This window comes from Symphalangus syndactylus, chromosome 12 (genome assembly GCF_028878055.3).
Source record: "Symphalangus syndactylus isolate Jambi chromosome 12, NHGRI_mSymSyn1-v2.1_pri, whole genome shotgun sequence".
NCBI lineage: Eukaryota > Metazoa > Chordata > Mammalia > Primates > Hylobatidae > Symphalangus > Symphalangus syndactylus.
In genome coordinates this window covers 101,329,718-101,345,375 of record NC_072441.2, presented here as the reverse complement: position 1 = coordinate 101,345,375, position 15,658 = coordinate 101,329,718, and the positions used below count along the sequence as shown (strand labels likewise).

Sequence of the window (15,658 nt, the reverse complement as noted above, 5' to 3'; positions counted from 1 at the left end):
TAAATCTCAAGCACTTAAAGAACAACATTTGGTTATACATTAATCAAAGTGCTGGGAAAGGTGGTGGTCTGTGTCATTCACCTAATTTTCTATCAAAATAGATTTGTTAAAGTTGTGTATAAAAATAATACCTTCTTTATCTGCTCTGTTCATGTGTTACAATTAGATCATGGAAGGTCAGAATGGAAAGCAACCTTGGAATTCAACTAGTCCAGCAGTAGTGTTTTATGAATAGACTTAGGCATAAAGAAATTAAATGAATCTTTAAAAAAAACTGGATTTTTGTAGTGAGCATTTGGAATGAATAAAACTGTAAGAATCGTTATCATTTGTTCACATAAATTACATGTTTCTCAAACAGAACATTTGTTCTTCATAAAAACTACAATGACATTATAATCCCCACTTTGCTGATAGAGGCACCCAAATAAACTGCTCAAGATCACATTGACACTAAACAGTAAACCCAGGATTTAAAGTCAGATATGCTCCTCCAATACACTTTGCTTTTACTTTCAAAATAAGATCAACTCATAGTAAAAATCTTTTAGAAATTAATCATAGCAGTTACAGTAGTTTGGATTGAATGTTTACTCATTCTAGGACACTGGAAATTATGTTGATTTTGTTTATTTTTGGGGGTAGGGGTGGAGCACTCCACTTGAAAGAAAAAGGTAGAAAAAATTTCCATTACTTGTGTTTCCATTAATGCTTGTAGCATTGCAAATCCAATGATCAACAAAATCCAGTACCATTTGGGCAGTGAGAGAGTAGCTCTCAACAACTATGGAGAGAGAAATTTGCAGAGACTATTGGGGGAAATCCCTAACCTAAGAAAATCCCTCCTCAGCAACAAAGTGTCCCAGGGACCTTTGAGATTCTATTAAGGGCTGGTAAAGTAAAATGTCAATCCAAGTGGCAGATACTATCTTTCATGTCTTCTCTGAATTACAGGATTTCTCTCCTCCTATTCCTTCTCTCCTCCTATTTCTCATAGGAAGTTCTTGGCTGGAGAAACTCCCAATATAGGTGGGCCAAAGAGGAAGGACTCTAGGGCTGCTTGCTCTTCCCTGGGGACTTTAAATACCAACTTCTGCTTTTATCTTACATCTATCTATCATCTATCTATCTATCTATCTATCTATCTATCTATCTATCTATCTAACCTATTTATTATCTATCTATCTATCATCTATCTATCTATCATCTATCATCAACCATCTATTTTGGGGGAAGTAGGGGATTATAATGAGCAGTAATCAAACGGCCAATATAGCCTGATTTATCGAACTCATAAAAATTAGTAAAATATGCCTTTTAGAGATTGAGAGAAATTAGCCTAAAAGTAATTTTTTGGCCATGTGAGCAGTTGACAATGGGTTTAAATACAACTTAATCTTTAGTTGATGAGCCCCTCAGCCTACCCCTGACACTACAAGAAAACTGCTTATAGTTAATGCATGTCTTCCCACATTTCCTATTCCTTCTTAATGTTCCCCCTCCCAACTTTACTTGTTGGGGGCATGGTGGAATCCTAATTTATACAGTTACCACAGTCTGAGAAACAGGTGAACTCTGCATTCATGATTACAAATTTAGATTGTTTTGCAAAAATAACTGTTATGCATAATCCCATATAAAGTCTTAATTCCAGGCTCATAAATCAAATAGTCAATACAAAGAGCACTTATGAATTACCTCCTGTGGATCTTTTGCTAAAACACAATGCAATTTAGTAGTTAGCTGTCCTAAACTAGTAGAAAAGTATTTCAAGGAGATTTGTTTGAATAACCTGTGAGAGAAGGAAAGAAGTAGGATTAGGTAGAGGGAAGAAGTGAAATGCAAAACAGTCACAAGTCGTCATGCAATCCTCATGGATGCCCTGGGTGACTTTAGATAGCCCCTCAGAATCCTAACACCTTGGGGCAAGGGAACTGGGTCTTTATTTACCATCCACCAGTGATTGGATGCAGGTTGGCCCTGGGAGTGAGCCATCATCTTGGGCAAAGCAGCTTTCATAAGCTGAGGGCAGTTTCCAGAGAATGATGCAGTTGAGAGCTGTCAGCTGCTGTCAATACTCCTAAAAGCAGTGGGGAAAAGGAGTGTGCTTCAATTCTGGACACAGATTAGACATCAGGATTTATGGGCTGTTGAATCTGGCTGTTGAATCTGGCACTGAGTGGCATACCACAGCATCCACTACAATATTTAAAAAATATTGTTAGGTAAAGGACATTATAGTCCAATCATTTCTCAAGTGACTGGTACTTTTTATTTCAAATGTATAATTGGAAAATGTTAACAAACTGGATATATCACTCATAGTTATTAGTTTAGAGGTGTCATGTTAAGTACTCATTGTTATATAGCTGCTAAATTTCTGTATGAATTATATTTTATATATCCTCTTTCATTTATCCAGTGTGATTTGCTTAAAAGAACTCTGAGACTCTTTTATCTCTGAGTTAAAAGACATGGGTCCTTACCAAAATCTGCCACTTACCATAGAACAAGTCATTTTACTTCCTCATCTGTAAATTAGTGATGATATTTTGGCTGACTCTTCCACAGGGTTTTTGTGCGCAATAACAAACAAAATGCTTGTAAAGGCCTTTTGTAAACTGCTGCTAAAGAAGAGCTCAGTAGCTGTGGGAGTCCTGCTCTGGCTAAAGAGCCTCAGTTAGCATGAGGAGCCCCTGAAATTTGAGAGTAGTGCAGAGTGAAGTGTGGATGATAAAAACAGAGGGAATGAGGCAGGAGATTCCAAAAAGGAAAGGGTGAGGAAGAAAGGTGGAATTTTCCTTAGGTGCCAAAGACTATCGTTTCCTACTTCACCACTCTAACTCAGGCCAGCTTTACTAAAGCAAATTGAAAACAGAACAAAATACAAAATAGACAGACAAATCAGCTGACTGAATTACATGTTAACTAAACCATTATGCATCTTAGAGCATGTCTCTTCCTCCCATTCTCACCCTGTTTCCCGCACCAGGTAAACAGCAATCATATTACTGAGAGGAAAGAAAAACCACTGTATTTGTTTAGTTCTGGGGGTTCTTGGCTATAATATAGGATCTGTCACCTCCTTAACACCACTTTGACTCAAACTTTTCATCTGAAAGCAAGTGGGTGTTCATTTCTAAGTCTCTCTTTATTGCTCTCTCTTTTTGTTGTGGTCGTGGTTGCTTTGGTCTCATTTTTAATCTTTCCCCGTGACAGTCCTCTCTCAGCCCCTGTCCTGAAAGTAAGTGATCAGCCTTCAGGTCAGGGTAGAGTTAGCCTGGACTTCCCCAGACTCTACCCACAGCATCGGAAACGTTTCCTTTGAATTCTCAGCTTTTTCAACATTGATGGTACAGCCTTGGTTTTGGTTTAAAAAACTGGAGATAAATGTCATGTGGTCAACTCCAAGGAGGCATAGTTGAATGATTTCTAACCAGAGGCATTTCCCAGTTGGTCGGCCACATTGAGACCAGCTTTCCCTTCTACCCCAGAGGTTTTCTGTAGCATATTCTGCTCCCCTCGCTGTATTCTTCCTTCCAGCAATCCATCTATACATCCTCTCATTCATTCATTCATTTATCTATTTTCCTCTCTTTTGGTCAAGAAACCAGTGTGGGCTGCATTGCATATTTCGTATTCTCTCCTGCAGCCTCCTCGCATGGACCAGATATGGATGAACTCCTCCTTCAACTTCAATTCCTTGCTCCTAGCACCTACTTTTTCTGGTTTGGCTTCCATCTGTGGGAGCTGATGAGTGGCCAGGATAATTTCAACAAAGCAGCAGTGCAGATTGGGGCCAGGTCTGTTTTGTGCTTTCTGTTACTTCAGGATTTATGGGCTATTGAATCTGGCACTCAACCCTGGCTTTGCCAACAGTACATTTGTTTTATCCATAAAGCAAAGAGCAATGACTGTGAAACTTGACTTTACTTGGACTGTGACAAATCTGTCTGCCATACCAGTGATCTTTTTTTCATGTGTTGCCAGATAACTTCTCCCTTCTTGCCCTCCAAGATTTCTTAAAGGAAACAAGGTCTAACATATCATTAGATGGTGTATGAATATAATGAAAACATTTTTCTCATGGAAGTCTGTCCTGTCTCCGTAAGGATAGGCTGGCTACCTTTCTCTGTACTCCAATGGCACCTTATACTCTTCCCCGTATTTTCTGTATCTTTCTCTCCCACTAGACACCGTGAGGACAAAAACTCTCTTGCTCATCATTGTATCTCCAGTCTGGAACCCAGAACTGTCAGTGTATGTTTATTCACTGATTAACTAAACTTTATAATGTGTGAGCTTTCTTCCAGTTTCCTGAGAAGGAAGGGAAGTAGTAATATCTGCTTTTCTGGGCACTGTCTACCTGGGACTCCAAGGCCTATTGAGAGGCTGTGCTGACGGTAAGTTGGATGTTGGGTTCTTACATGTGATTTTGCTTCTCCATTACATCTGTCCATCCATACCATTTTTCTAGCCAGAACATGTCAGGCACAATCTTCTGCTATAGGGGAAGCATGACTGGCGATGGCTAAAGGTGATCAGAAGAAAAATAGCCAGAAGAAGCATGCCCTATTTTTCCTGCCTACGCGTGTCCACTAACACAGTAGGAAGTCTGTGCTTAGCAGTCTATCTATGGCTGTCAAGATCCTTTCCCAAGCCTGTAGTCTTTCCTTCTTTTGTCTCCCTACCCCTCACTCAACCCCCTTTGCAGTCTTCTCTCCTGACAGTTAAAAAAGCCACCACACCTTACATAGAGTAAATGATCACTTGTGTGTGGCGTAGGTGGCCTTTAAAGCTGATTTAGATTACTATGAAAACTCTGTATTTTTTTGTGTGTGTTTAAGCTCTACCTCTTCAACATATTGTAAGCTCCTTGAAGGCATGGCTCATCCTCACACTCTTTTCTTTTCTTCCTCTTTGGCTCCAATATGTAGAATAGAATGCCTTCTATATATTAGGACTTTAATAAATATTTGTTGGGTAGAACTGAAATTCACATAATGAGACATCTCATTTGCAATGGGTAGCTGTGCTTGATGACATCACCTTTGGTTTCCAAGGGGTCAGGATTTCTAACCAAGCACATTCTCTTCCTAACTCTTTGGCTAACCCATACTTGTCTCCAAAATCACTTCCTCTGAGGAGCCCTCTAGGATGACAGAAAACTGGGCCAGGTACTCCTTCTGTGTGGTTGCATAACATCTTTTACTTCTCCATTTAATGGGAATGTACTAGGGTTCTTAAAAACATTCATGGAAAATGCGTATTATGAAAAAACTGTGCATAGATTTCAATTTTTTCACCCAAATAAACTTGTACTAACTTGCTATAACATGTCTGAACAGGAGCTAGTTTGAGATACTTAGAAAGATAAGATGTCAGTTTGAAAAAAGACCCTATCAGAGCCATACAAATTCTGCTAAAATTGAAGCAGGAACAAACATCAAATTGACAATGAAGTTTGGGTGGAAGAGTGGTGAAATCAGTGATGCTTTAAGAAAAGTTTATGGGGACAATGCCCCAAATAAATCAGCAGTTTACAAATGGATAGCTCATTTTAAGAAGGGATGAGATGATGTTGAAGATGAAGCTGACAGTGACAGACCTTCCATGTTAATTTGCAAGGAAAAAATTCATCTTGTTTATGTCAGTCCTCTTCAGGCCTGAGGATTAACAGCAGAAACAGTAACTAACACCACAGGCATCTCAATTGGTTCTGCTTACACAATTTTGACTGAAAAATTAAAGTTGAGCAAACTTTCCATTTGATGGGTGCCAGTACTGTTGTGTCCAGATCAGGTGAAGACATGAGCAAGAGCTTTCAAAGGAAATTTTAAGCAAGTGGGATCAAGATCCTGGGGCACTTCTTTGAATAATGATTAATTCCTTTTTATTATAGGTTAGTATTTCATGGGATGGATACATCATCATTTGCTTATCCATTTGTTTCATGATGAATTTAGGTTGTTTTCAGCTTTTAGCTATTATGAATAAAGCTGTTATGAACATACATATTTTTGTGTGAAAATGTGCTTGCATTTCTCCTGGGTAATTACTTAGATATGGAATTGTTGGGTCATATGGTGAATGTATGTTTAGCTTTATAAGAAATGGTCCAAGTATTTTTAAAAAGGGTTGTATCATTTTCAGCTTCCACCAGCAATATATGAGAGTTGCTCATCTATACTTGTTATTGTCAGTCTTTTAAATCCTAGCCATTCTAGTGGGTGTGTAGTGGTATTTGACTGTGGTTTTATGTTGCAGTTTTCTGTTGACTAATTATGATGAGCATCTTTTCATGTGTTCATCAGAGATTTGTGTAATTTTTGTGATGTGACTATTCAAATATTTTGCCCATTAAAAAATTGGATTGTCTTCTCAGTATTCAGTTGTTAAGAGTTTAAAAAATATATATTCTGAATAAAAGTTTTTTCAGTCATATGTACTGCAAATATTTTTCTACCTGTCTGTGGCTTTTCTCCTAGTCTGCCCTCTGTATCCACAGGTTCCACATTTGTGGATTGTTCTTTTCAAAGTCCAACTTTGGGTTTCACTGATTTTTCTCTATTGTTTGTCCCATTTCAGTGTGATTGACTTCGGTACACATATTTATTATTTTGCCCTTTATTGTTTGGGCTTAATCTGTTCTTCCTTTTTATTTTTTGGGGGGTTTGTTTTGTTTTTACTTTTAAAAAACTTTCATTTTAGGTTTGGGGGTACACGTGCAGGTTTATTACATAAATATATGTTGCGGAGGTTTGGGGTACGAATGATCCCATCACCCAGGTAGTGAGCATAGTACTTGATAGTTTTTGAATGCTCATCTATCTCTGACCCTCCCCATTCTAGTAGCCCCAGTGTCTATTGTTCCTGTCTCTGTGTCTGAGTGTACTTAATATTTAACTCCTACTTGTAAGTGAGAAGGTGCAGTATTTGGTTTTCTGTTCTTGGGCTAGTTTACTTAGGATGATAGCCTCTGGCTGCATCCATGTTGCTGCAAAGAACATGATTTTGTTATTTCTCATGTTTGTGTAGTATTCTATTTGTATATATAACACATTTTCTTTATCTAGTCTACCGTTGATGGGCATTTAGGTTGATTCTATCTGTCTGCTGTTATGAATGGTCCCATGATGAACACACGAGTGCATGTATCTTTTAAATAGAATGGTTTAGTTTTCTTTGGGCATATACCCAGTAATGGGATTGCTGGGTTGAATGGCAGTTCTGTTTGTAGTTCTTTGAGAAATCTTCAAATTGCTTTCCACAGTGGCTGAACTAATTTACATTCCCACCAGCAGTGCATAAACATTCCCATTTCTCCATAACCTTGTCAACATCTGACTTTTTAATAATAGCTATTCTGATTGGTGTGAGACAGTATCTCATTGTGGTTTTGATTTGCATTTCTCTGATAATTAGTGATGTTGAGCATTTTTAAATATATTTGTTGGCTGCATGTGTGTCTTTTTTGAGAAGTGTCCATTCATGTCCTTTACCCATTTTTTCATAGGGTTATTTGCTTTTCTGCTTGATGCATTAAGTTCCTTATAGATTCTGAATATTGACCTTTGTCAGATGCATAGTTTGCAGATCTTTTCTCCCATTCTGTAGGTTGCCTGTTGACTCTGTTGATAGTTTCTTTTGCTGTGCAGAAGCTCTTTAGTTTAAATAGGTCACGTGTGTCAATTTTCATTTTTATCGCAATTGCTTTTGGGGACTTAGTCATAAATTCTTTGCCAAGACTAGTGTACAGAATGGTATTTCCTAGGTTTTCTTCTAGGATTTTTAGAGTTTTAGGTCTTAAATTTAAGTCTTTATCTTGGGTTCATTTTTGTATAAGGTGAAAGTAGGGGTCCAGTTTCAATCTTCTGCATATGGCTAGCCAGTAATCCCAGCACCATGTATTGAATAGAGTCCTTTCCTCATTGCTTGTTTTTGTCAGCCTTGTTGATGATCAGATGGTTGTAGGTGAGCAGCTTTATTTCAAAGTTTTCTATGCAGTTCCATTGGTCTGTGGGTCTGTTTTTGTATTAAATACCAATACTATGCTCTTTTGGTTACTGTAGCCTTGTAGTATAGTTTGAAGTTGGGTAGTATGATGTCTTTGGCTGTGTCCTATTTGCTTAGGATTGCCTTGGCTTTGGGCTCTTTTTTCATTCCATATTCTGTGAAAAATGACATTGGTAGTTTGATATGAATAGTATTAAATCAGTAAATTGCTTTGGGCAGTATGGCCATTTTAACAATATTGATTCTTCCTATCCATGAGCATGGAATATTTCTCCATTTATTTTTGTCACTTCAGATTTCTTTCAGCAGTATTTTGTAATTCTCATTGTAGAGAGCTTTCATTTCCTTGGTTAGCAGTATTTCTTGGTATTTTATTTTTGTGGCTATTTTTAATGGGATTAGACTCTTGATTTGGCTCTTGGCTTGAACATTATTGTTGAGTAGAAATGTTACTAATTTTTGTACATTGATTTTATATCCTGAAACCTTATTGAAGTAATTTTCAGTTCTAGGACCCTTTTGGCAGAGTCTTTGGGGTTTTCTAAGTATAGAATTCTATTATCTGTGAAGAGAGATAATTTAACTTCTTCTCTTCCTGTTTGGATGCCTTTTATTTCTTCTTTTTTTTTTTTTCCTGATTGCTCTGGCTTCCAGGACTTCCAGTACTACATTGAATAGATGTGGTGAGAATGGACATCTTTGTCATTCCCCACTTCTCAAGGGGAATGCTTCCAGCTTCCAGCTTTTGCCCATTTAGTATAATGTTGGTTGTGGGTTTGTTATAGATGGCTCTTATTATTTTGAGCTGTGTTTCTTTGATGCCTCATTTGTTGTGCATTTTTAACATAAAGGATGTTGAATTTTATTGAAAGCCTTTTCTGCATCTATTGAGATGATCATATGGTTTTTGTTTTTAATTCTGTTTATGTGGTGAGTCACATTTATTGATTTGCATATGTTGAACTAACCTTGCATTTCAGAAATAAAGTCTACTTGATCATGGTGAATTAACTATTTGATGTGCTACTGGATATGATTTGCTAGTATTTTGTTGAAGATTTTTGCATCTATGTTTATCAGGGAGATTGGCCTGAAGTTTTTTTTCCTTGTGTTTCTGCATGATTTTGGTATCAGGCTGATGCTGGTTTCATAGAATGAGTTAGAGGGGAGTCCCTCCTCTTCAGTTTTTTAGAATAATTTCAGTAGGATTGATACTAGCTCTTCTTTATACATTTGGTAGAATTCAGCTGTGAATTTTTCTGGTTTTGGTCTTTTTTTGGTTGGTAGATTTTTTTATTATTGATTTAATTTTGGAACTGATTACCGTTCGGTTCAGGGTTTCAATCTTGGGGAGGTTATGTGTTCAGGAATTTATCTATTTCTTCTGGGTTTTCTAGTTTGTTTAATAGCCTAGGTATTTGTAACAGCCTCTGAGGACTATTTATATTTCTGTGGGGTCTTTTGTAATGTCACCTTTGTCATTTACGTTTGTGTTTGTAGGGATCTTTTCTCTTTTTCTTCGTTGATCTAGATTTCCGTCTTTTAATCTTGCTTATTCTTTCCAAGAGTTAACTTTTGGTTTCAGTGACCTTTGTATGGATTTTTGCACCTCAGTTTCATTCAGTTCTGCTCTGATTTTGGCTGCTTCTTTTCTTAAGCTAGGTTTGTGGTTGGTTTGCTCTTATTTTTCTAGTTCCTCTAGGTGTGATGTTAGGTTGTTAATTTGAGATCTTCCTACTTTCTTGATGTAGGCACTTTGTGCTATAAACTTTCCTCTTAACATGCTTTAACTGTGTCCCAGTGATTCTGTTATGTTGTGTCTGTGTTTTCATTAGTTTCAAAAGTTTTTTTGATTTCTGCCTGATATAGTTTAGATATGTGGCCCCGCCGCATATCTCATGTTGAAATGTAATTCCCAGTGTTGGAGGTGGGACCTCTGGGAGGTGATTGGATCATAAGGGTGGATTTCTTATGAATGGTTCAGCATCATCCCCTTGATGCTGTCCTCATGACAGTAAGTGCTCATGAGATCTGGTTGTTTCAAAGTATGTGGCACCTCCTCCCATCCGCACCCTTGCTCCTGCTTTTACCATGTAAGGTGCTCGCTCCTGTTTTGCCTTCCACTAGGAGTAAAAGCTCTTTAAGGCCTCCCCAGAAGCAGATGCCATTGTGCTTCCTGTATATCCTGCAGAACCATTAGACAAATAAACTGCTTTTCTTTATAAATTACTCAGCCACAGGTATTTCTTTATAGCAATGCATGAATGAACTAATATACTGCCTTAATTTTGTTCTTAATCCAAAAGTCATTCGGGAGCAAGTTGTTTAATTTCCATGTAATTGTATGATTTTGAGAGAGCTTGTTGATATTACTTTCTTTTTTTATTGCACTATGGTCTGAGAGTGTGGTTGGTATGATTTTTTCTTTAATTTCTTGAGACTTGCTTTGTGGCCAGGCATGTGGTTGGTCTTCGAGTATGTGCCATGTGCAGATTAGAAGAATGTATATTCTGCTGTTGTTGGGTGGAGTATTCTGTAGAAGTCTATTAGGTCCAGTTGGTCAGGTGTCAGGTTTAAGTCTAGAATATCTTTTTAGTTTTCTGTCTCGATGATCTGCTTAACACTGTCAGTGGGGTGTTGAAGTCTCCCACTATTCTTATGTGATTATCTAAGTTTCTTCTAAGAATTTGTTTTATGAATCTGGGAGTGTGAATGTTGGGTGCATGTATACTTAAAATAGTTAAGTCTTCTTGTTGAATTGAACATACCCTTCTTTATTGTTTTTATTGTTTTTGATTTAAAGTCTGTTTTATCCAATATAAGAATAGCAACCCCTGCTGTTTTTTTGGTTTTCTTTTTGCATGATAGACCTTTCTTCATCCCTTGACTTTAAGCCTATGAGTGTTACATGTGAGGTGGATCTCTTGAAAACAGTAGATAGTTGGGTCTTGCTCCCTTATCCAACTTGCCACTTTATGCCTTTTAAGTGGGGCATGTAGCCCATTTACATTCAAGGTTAATATTGATGTGTGAGAATTTGATCCTGCCATCATGTTGTTAGATGGTTGTTATGTAGACTTCATTGTGTAGGTGCTTTATAGTGTCAGTGTGCCGTGTACTTGAGTGTGTTTTTTTGGTGGCAGATATCTTCATGATGTTTTTGTTTTAAGGTAATTTGATTATAATGTACCTGGTCAAGTTTTATTTATCTTTATTCTGCTTGTGGTTCATCAAGATTCTCAGGTCTGTAGGCTTGTAATTTTCACAATACCTTGGAAAATGTTGAACCATTATTTCTTCAATTTTTTTTTAGCCTCAAATATATCTCTTCTCCTGGAACTCCAGTTACACTTCCGTTGGATTTCTTGATATTGCCCTATAGCTCACCGAGGTTTTGTTTATTTTTTTCTATCTTTGTACTTAGGTTTAGGTGGTTTCTATTGCATATCTTAAACCTCACTGATGTATTCTTCTGCAGTTTCTTATTTGCTCTTAATGCCATTCACTGAATTTTTCAATTCAGATACTGCATTTTTCAGTTGTTGAATTCCCATTAATTCTTTTAATCTTCTGTTTTTACTCATATTATGTTCATGTGTTCATTTACACACTTGAGCTTATTATTTGTTAATTTTGCCATTAGTGTCATTTCTTGGCAGATTTTACTGACTTTTCTCCCCTGCTGGCTATAGGTCACATTTCCCTCATATTTGCATGTCTAGTAATTTTAAAAAGTAATTTTTATTATATGCCGGACATTATGATTGTTACATTGCTGAATGTTTAGATTTGGTTGTCTTTCTTTAAAGAGTGTTGGAAAAATTCTGAGAAGCAGTTAAATTACTTGTGGATCAGTTTATTCATTTTAAAATTGTTTTTAAACTTTGGGAAATTTTAAGGTAGCATTCATTAACTGAAAAATTCCCCCCTCCCGACCCCTCACTTATGTGAGCTCCGTGTCTCTTACATTTCTATATAAATCTTCATCTTAGAGCTCTCCTGTAATTTTTGGCCTCACATTATGCCGTCTACATAGATGGTTTAGTATTTATCAGTGGACTCAAGGGGACCACATTGCATAGTTTTAGAGATTTAGAGACTTTTCTATGAATAGTTTCCTTTTCTCCAAAACTATGCCTTGAAAAACCTAATCACTTCGGCCTCCCTGTTCCCCTCAACTCACAGAGCTGCTTTCTGTCTGTGAAACTCAGTGAGACAATTGGTCTCTGCTTGGGTTCTCTTTCTCTGCACTGTAGTCTGGAAATTCCCCCAGGTGGAAATCAAGAGTAGGCATAGGGGTCTCTTAGTTTATTTTCTTTCTCTTAAAAATTCCATTTACATGCTGTGTACAATTTCTTAAAACATAGTTTCATATATTTTTCTAGTTTTACAAAGGAGAAGGAGAAGCATGGTTTCAATTATTCCATCATATCAAGTGGCATTCCTGATTGGTAGTGTTTTTATTATTGTTTAGTTTTAAAGATTTTGAAATTTCTATTATGATTTTATTTTAACCCGTGAATTACTCACAATTGTGTTTTACAATTTTCAAAAGATATGAGAGTTTTAATTTTTTGTATTTATTTTGAACTTAGTTTTATTGTACCCTGTGAATGTGTTCTAATATAACAACAAATAACTGAAATTTGTTGGATTTGACTTATTGCTATCTTACAAACATTTCACATGTATATGAGAGAAAAGGGTATTTTTTAATTATTGGGAACCATTTCTACATATGTTCATTAAATCAATCATATTGTGTTTAAATTTTTTATATCTTTGCTAATTTTTTGTTCGCTTGGCTATTTATTTATTTATTTATTTTTGAGATAGGGTCTGGCTCTGTCACCCAGGCTGGAATGCAGTGGCACTACCTCAGCTCACTGCAACCTCTGCCTCCTAGGCTCAAGCAATCCTCCCGCTTCAGCCCCCCAAGTAATTGGGGCTACAGGTGCATGCCACCACGCCCAGCGTAGGGATGGGGTTTTGCCGTGTTGCCTAGTCTGGTCTCAAACTCCTGAGATCAAGCGATCCACCCACCTTGGCCTCCCAAAGTGCTGGGATTTGGGATTACAGGTGTGAGCCACCCTGTGCTTGGCTATTTATTAATGAGAGATACATGTTGAAATCTAATACCGGATGGTGAAGTTGTTAACTTCTCTTTATAGTTCTATAAATTTTTGCTTTATGTATTTGGAAACTTTAAAAATATTGAGTATACATTACACATTGTAAAATACACAAATCTTAAATGCCTAGTTCACAGAATTTTTACCCATATGTACATACACACATCCCACTATGTAACTGCCTCATCAAGATGTAGAATATTTCTTGAGCTGCAGAAGCCTCCTTTCTATCTACATTCTGTAAATATCCACTCAAAGGAAACCACTGTTCAAACTTGTACCAATATTGATAAGTTTTGTGTGGTTTTGAACTTCATATAATTAGAAACATAAAATATGTATTTTTGCTCAGCATTATGGTTTAAGATTTATCTGTGTTGTTTTCTGTATCAGATTTTTTTATTGTTATGAAGAATTCCATTGTGTGAATTTTTCTCTGTTCTATTATTGACAATCATTTCAGTTGTTTCCAGTTTAGTGGTATAATAAATAACTTTTCTGAGAACATCCTTGTACATATCTTCGATGGAGACCATGAACATTTACATTTATTGATAAATGCCCAGAAATATAATTGCTGAATCATAGAGCAAACATCTGTTTTGCCTTAGTAGATATCACTGAACACTTTTGTAAAATAATGGTAACAATTTACTCTTATATCATTACTGTATGAGAATTCCAGTTGCTCCACATGCTGTCAACACTTGGCATTGTCTATATTTTAATTTTAGTAATTCTGGTGGGTGTGTAGTAGTATCCCATTGTGGTTTTTAAAAATTATTTTTTTATTTTTTAAAATTATATTTTATAATTATTATTATAATTATAATTATAAAAATTTTATTTTTAAAAATTATATTTTATTTTTGAGTCAGGGTCTTGCTTTGCAATCCAGGTTGGAGTGCAGTGGCACAATTACTGCTCACTGCAGCCTCAAACTCCTGGGTTCAAATGATTCTCCTGCTTTAGCCTCCCAAGTAGCTGGGACTACAAGTACACACCACCATTCCTGGCTAATTAAACATTCTTTTTTTTTTTTTTTTTTTTTTTTTGTGGAGGCGCGGAGTGGGGGGCGGATCTGGCTGTGTTGCCCAGCCTGGTCTTGAACTCCTGGCCTCAAGCAATCCTCCTGCCTCCACCTCCCAAAGTGTTGGGATTATAGGCATGAACTGCTGTGCCCAGCTCATTGTGGTTTTTAAATTTGCATTTCTCTGATGACTATGGATGCAGGGCACATTTTAATATATTTATTAGTTATTTCAATGTCTTTTTTTAATTAAATGACTGGATTTTGGCTTTTTTGTCCATTGGATTTTTTTCTCTTTTCCATACCAATTTATAAAATGTTGAAGATATATTCTGAATAATAATTCTTTGTTAGATATATGTATGGAAACTGTCTTATTTTTGTTTCTTGCATTTTCATTATCTTAATAGTGTCTTTTGATCAACACATGCTTGATTTTAAGAAAGTCCAGTATATTAATCTTTTTTTATGGTTAGTGCTTTTTATGTCCTGTCTAAGAAATCTTTGTCTTCCCAAGTTCAGAAAGAGATTCTTCTATTTTTTTCTATTAGCATATTTATTGTTTTAACTTTCACGTTTAGGTCTATGGTTCATTTGGAATAAGTTTTTGCATGTAGCATAGATTGAGTCTAAAGTTAATTTCAAAAATGGATATCCACTGAATCCATCACTATCTATTGAATTGACTGTACTTTCCTGACTGAATTAGTGTCTTTGACACAAATCAGGTGACTGTATATGTGTAGGTATATTTCTTGCTTAGTAGCTATTCTGTACCATTGCTCCATTCTTGTGCCAATATTACACAGTATCTTAATTTCTTCAGTTTCATAATGGTTTGAAGTCAGTGTATGTCTGCCAGTTTTGTTCTTCTGTTAGATTGTCTTGGCTTTTCTAGGTCTCTTACATTTCTATATACATTTTAGAATTCGCTTGTCAATTTACAAAATGAAACAAAACAAATCTTAGCTGGGTTCTTAAATTGGGATTGAACTGAGTCTATAGAACTATATGGGGTGAAATGACATTGTAACAATTTTGAGTTTTGTAATTCATGAGCATATTATACTCTTCCATTTACTTAAGTTTTCTTTAATTCTCTTCTTACTTTCTGAAGCTACTTTGTTAGGTGTAAAAAAGTTAATTAAAAACATCTTCCAGATAAACTGAATATTTTAACTTTTCTGTGTCTTTTCATATTGGTCAGCGGTCAGCAAACTGTTTTGTAAAGTGTCAGAGTAGGTATTGTCAAGTTTGCAGGCCATACAGTCTCTGTTGAAATTATAGGCATACCTCAAAGATACGGTAGGTTCAGTTTCAGATTATAGCAACAAGGACAGTCACATGCATTTTTCTGGTTTCCCAGTGCATATAAAAATTATATGTATACTATACTGTAGCCTACTGTGTGCAATAGCATCATGTCTAAAAATAATGTACACAGCTTAATTTAAAAATACTTTATTGCTAAAAAATGTGA

The 15,658-nt window shown here is 36.2% G+C and overlaps 1 protein-coding gene across 7 annotated transcripts in view; it reads left to right on the top strand.

The window, feature by feature from the left end:
* Window positions 1-15,658, top strand: part of TNFSF4 (TNF superfamily member 4) — a 307,507-nt gene that overhangs the window by 174,557 nt on the left and 117,292 nt on the right. The window lies entirely within an intron of this gene.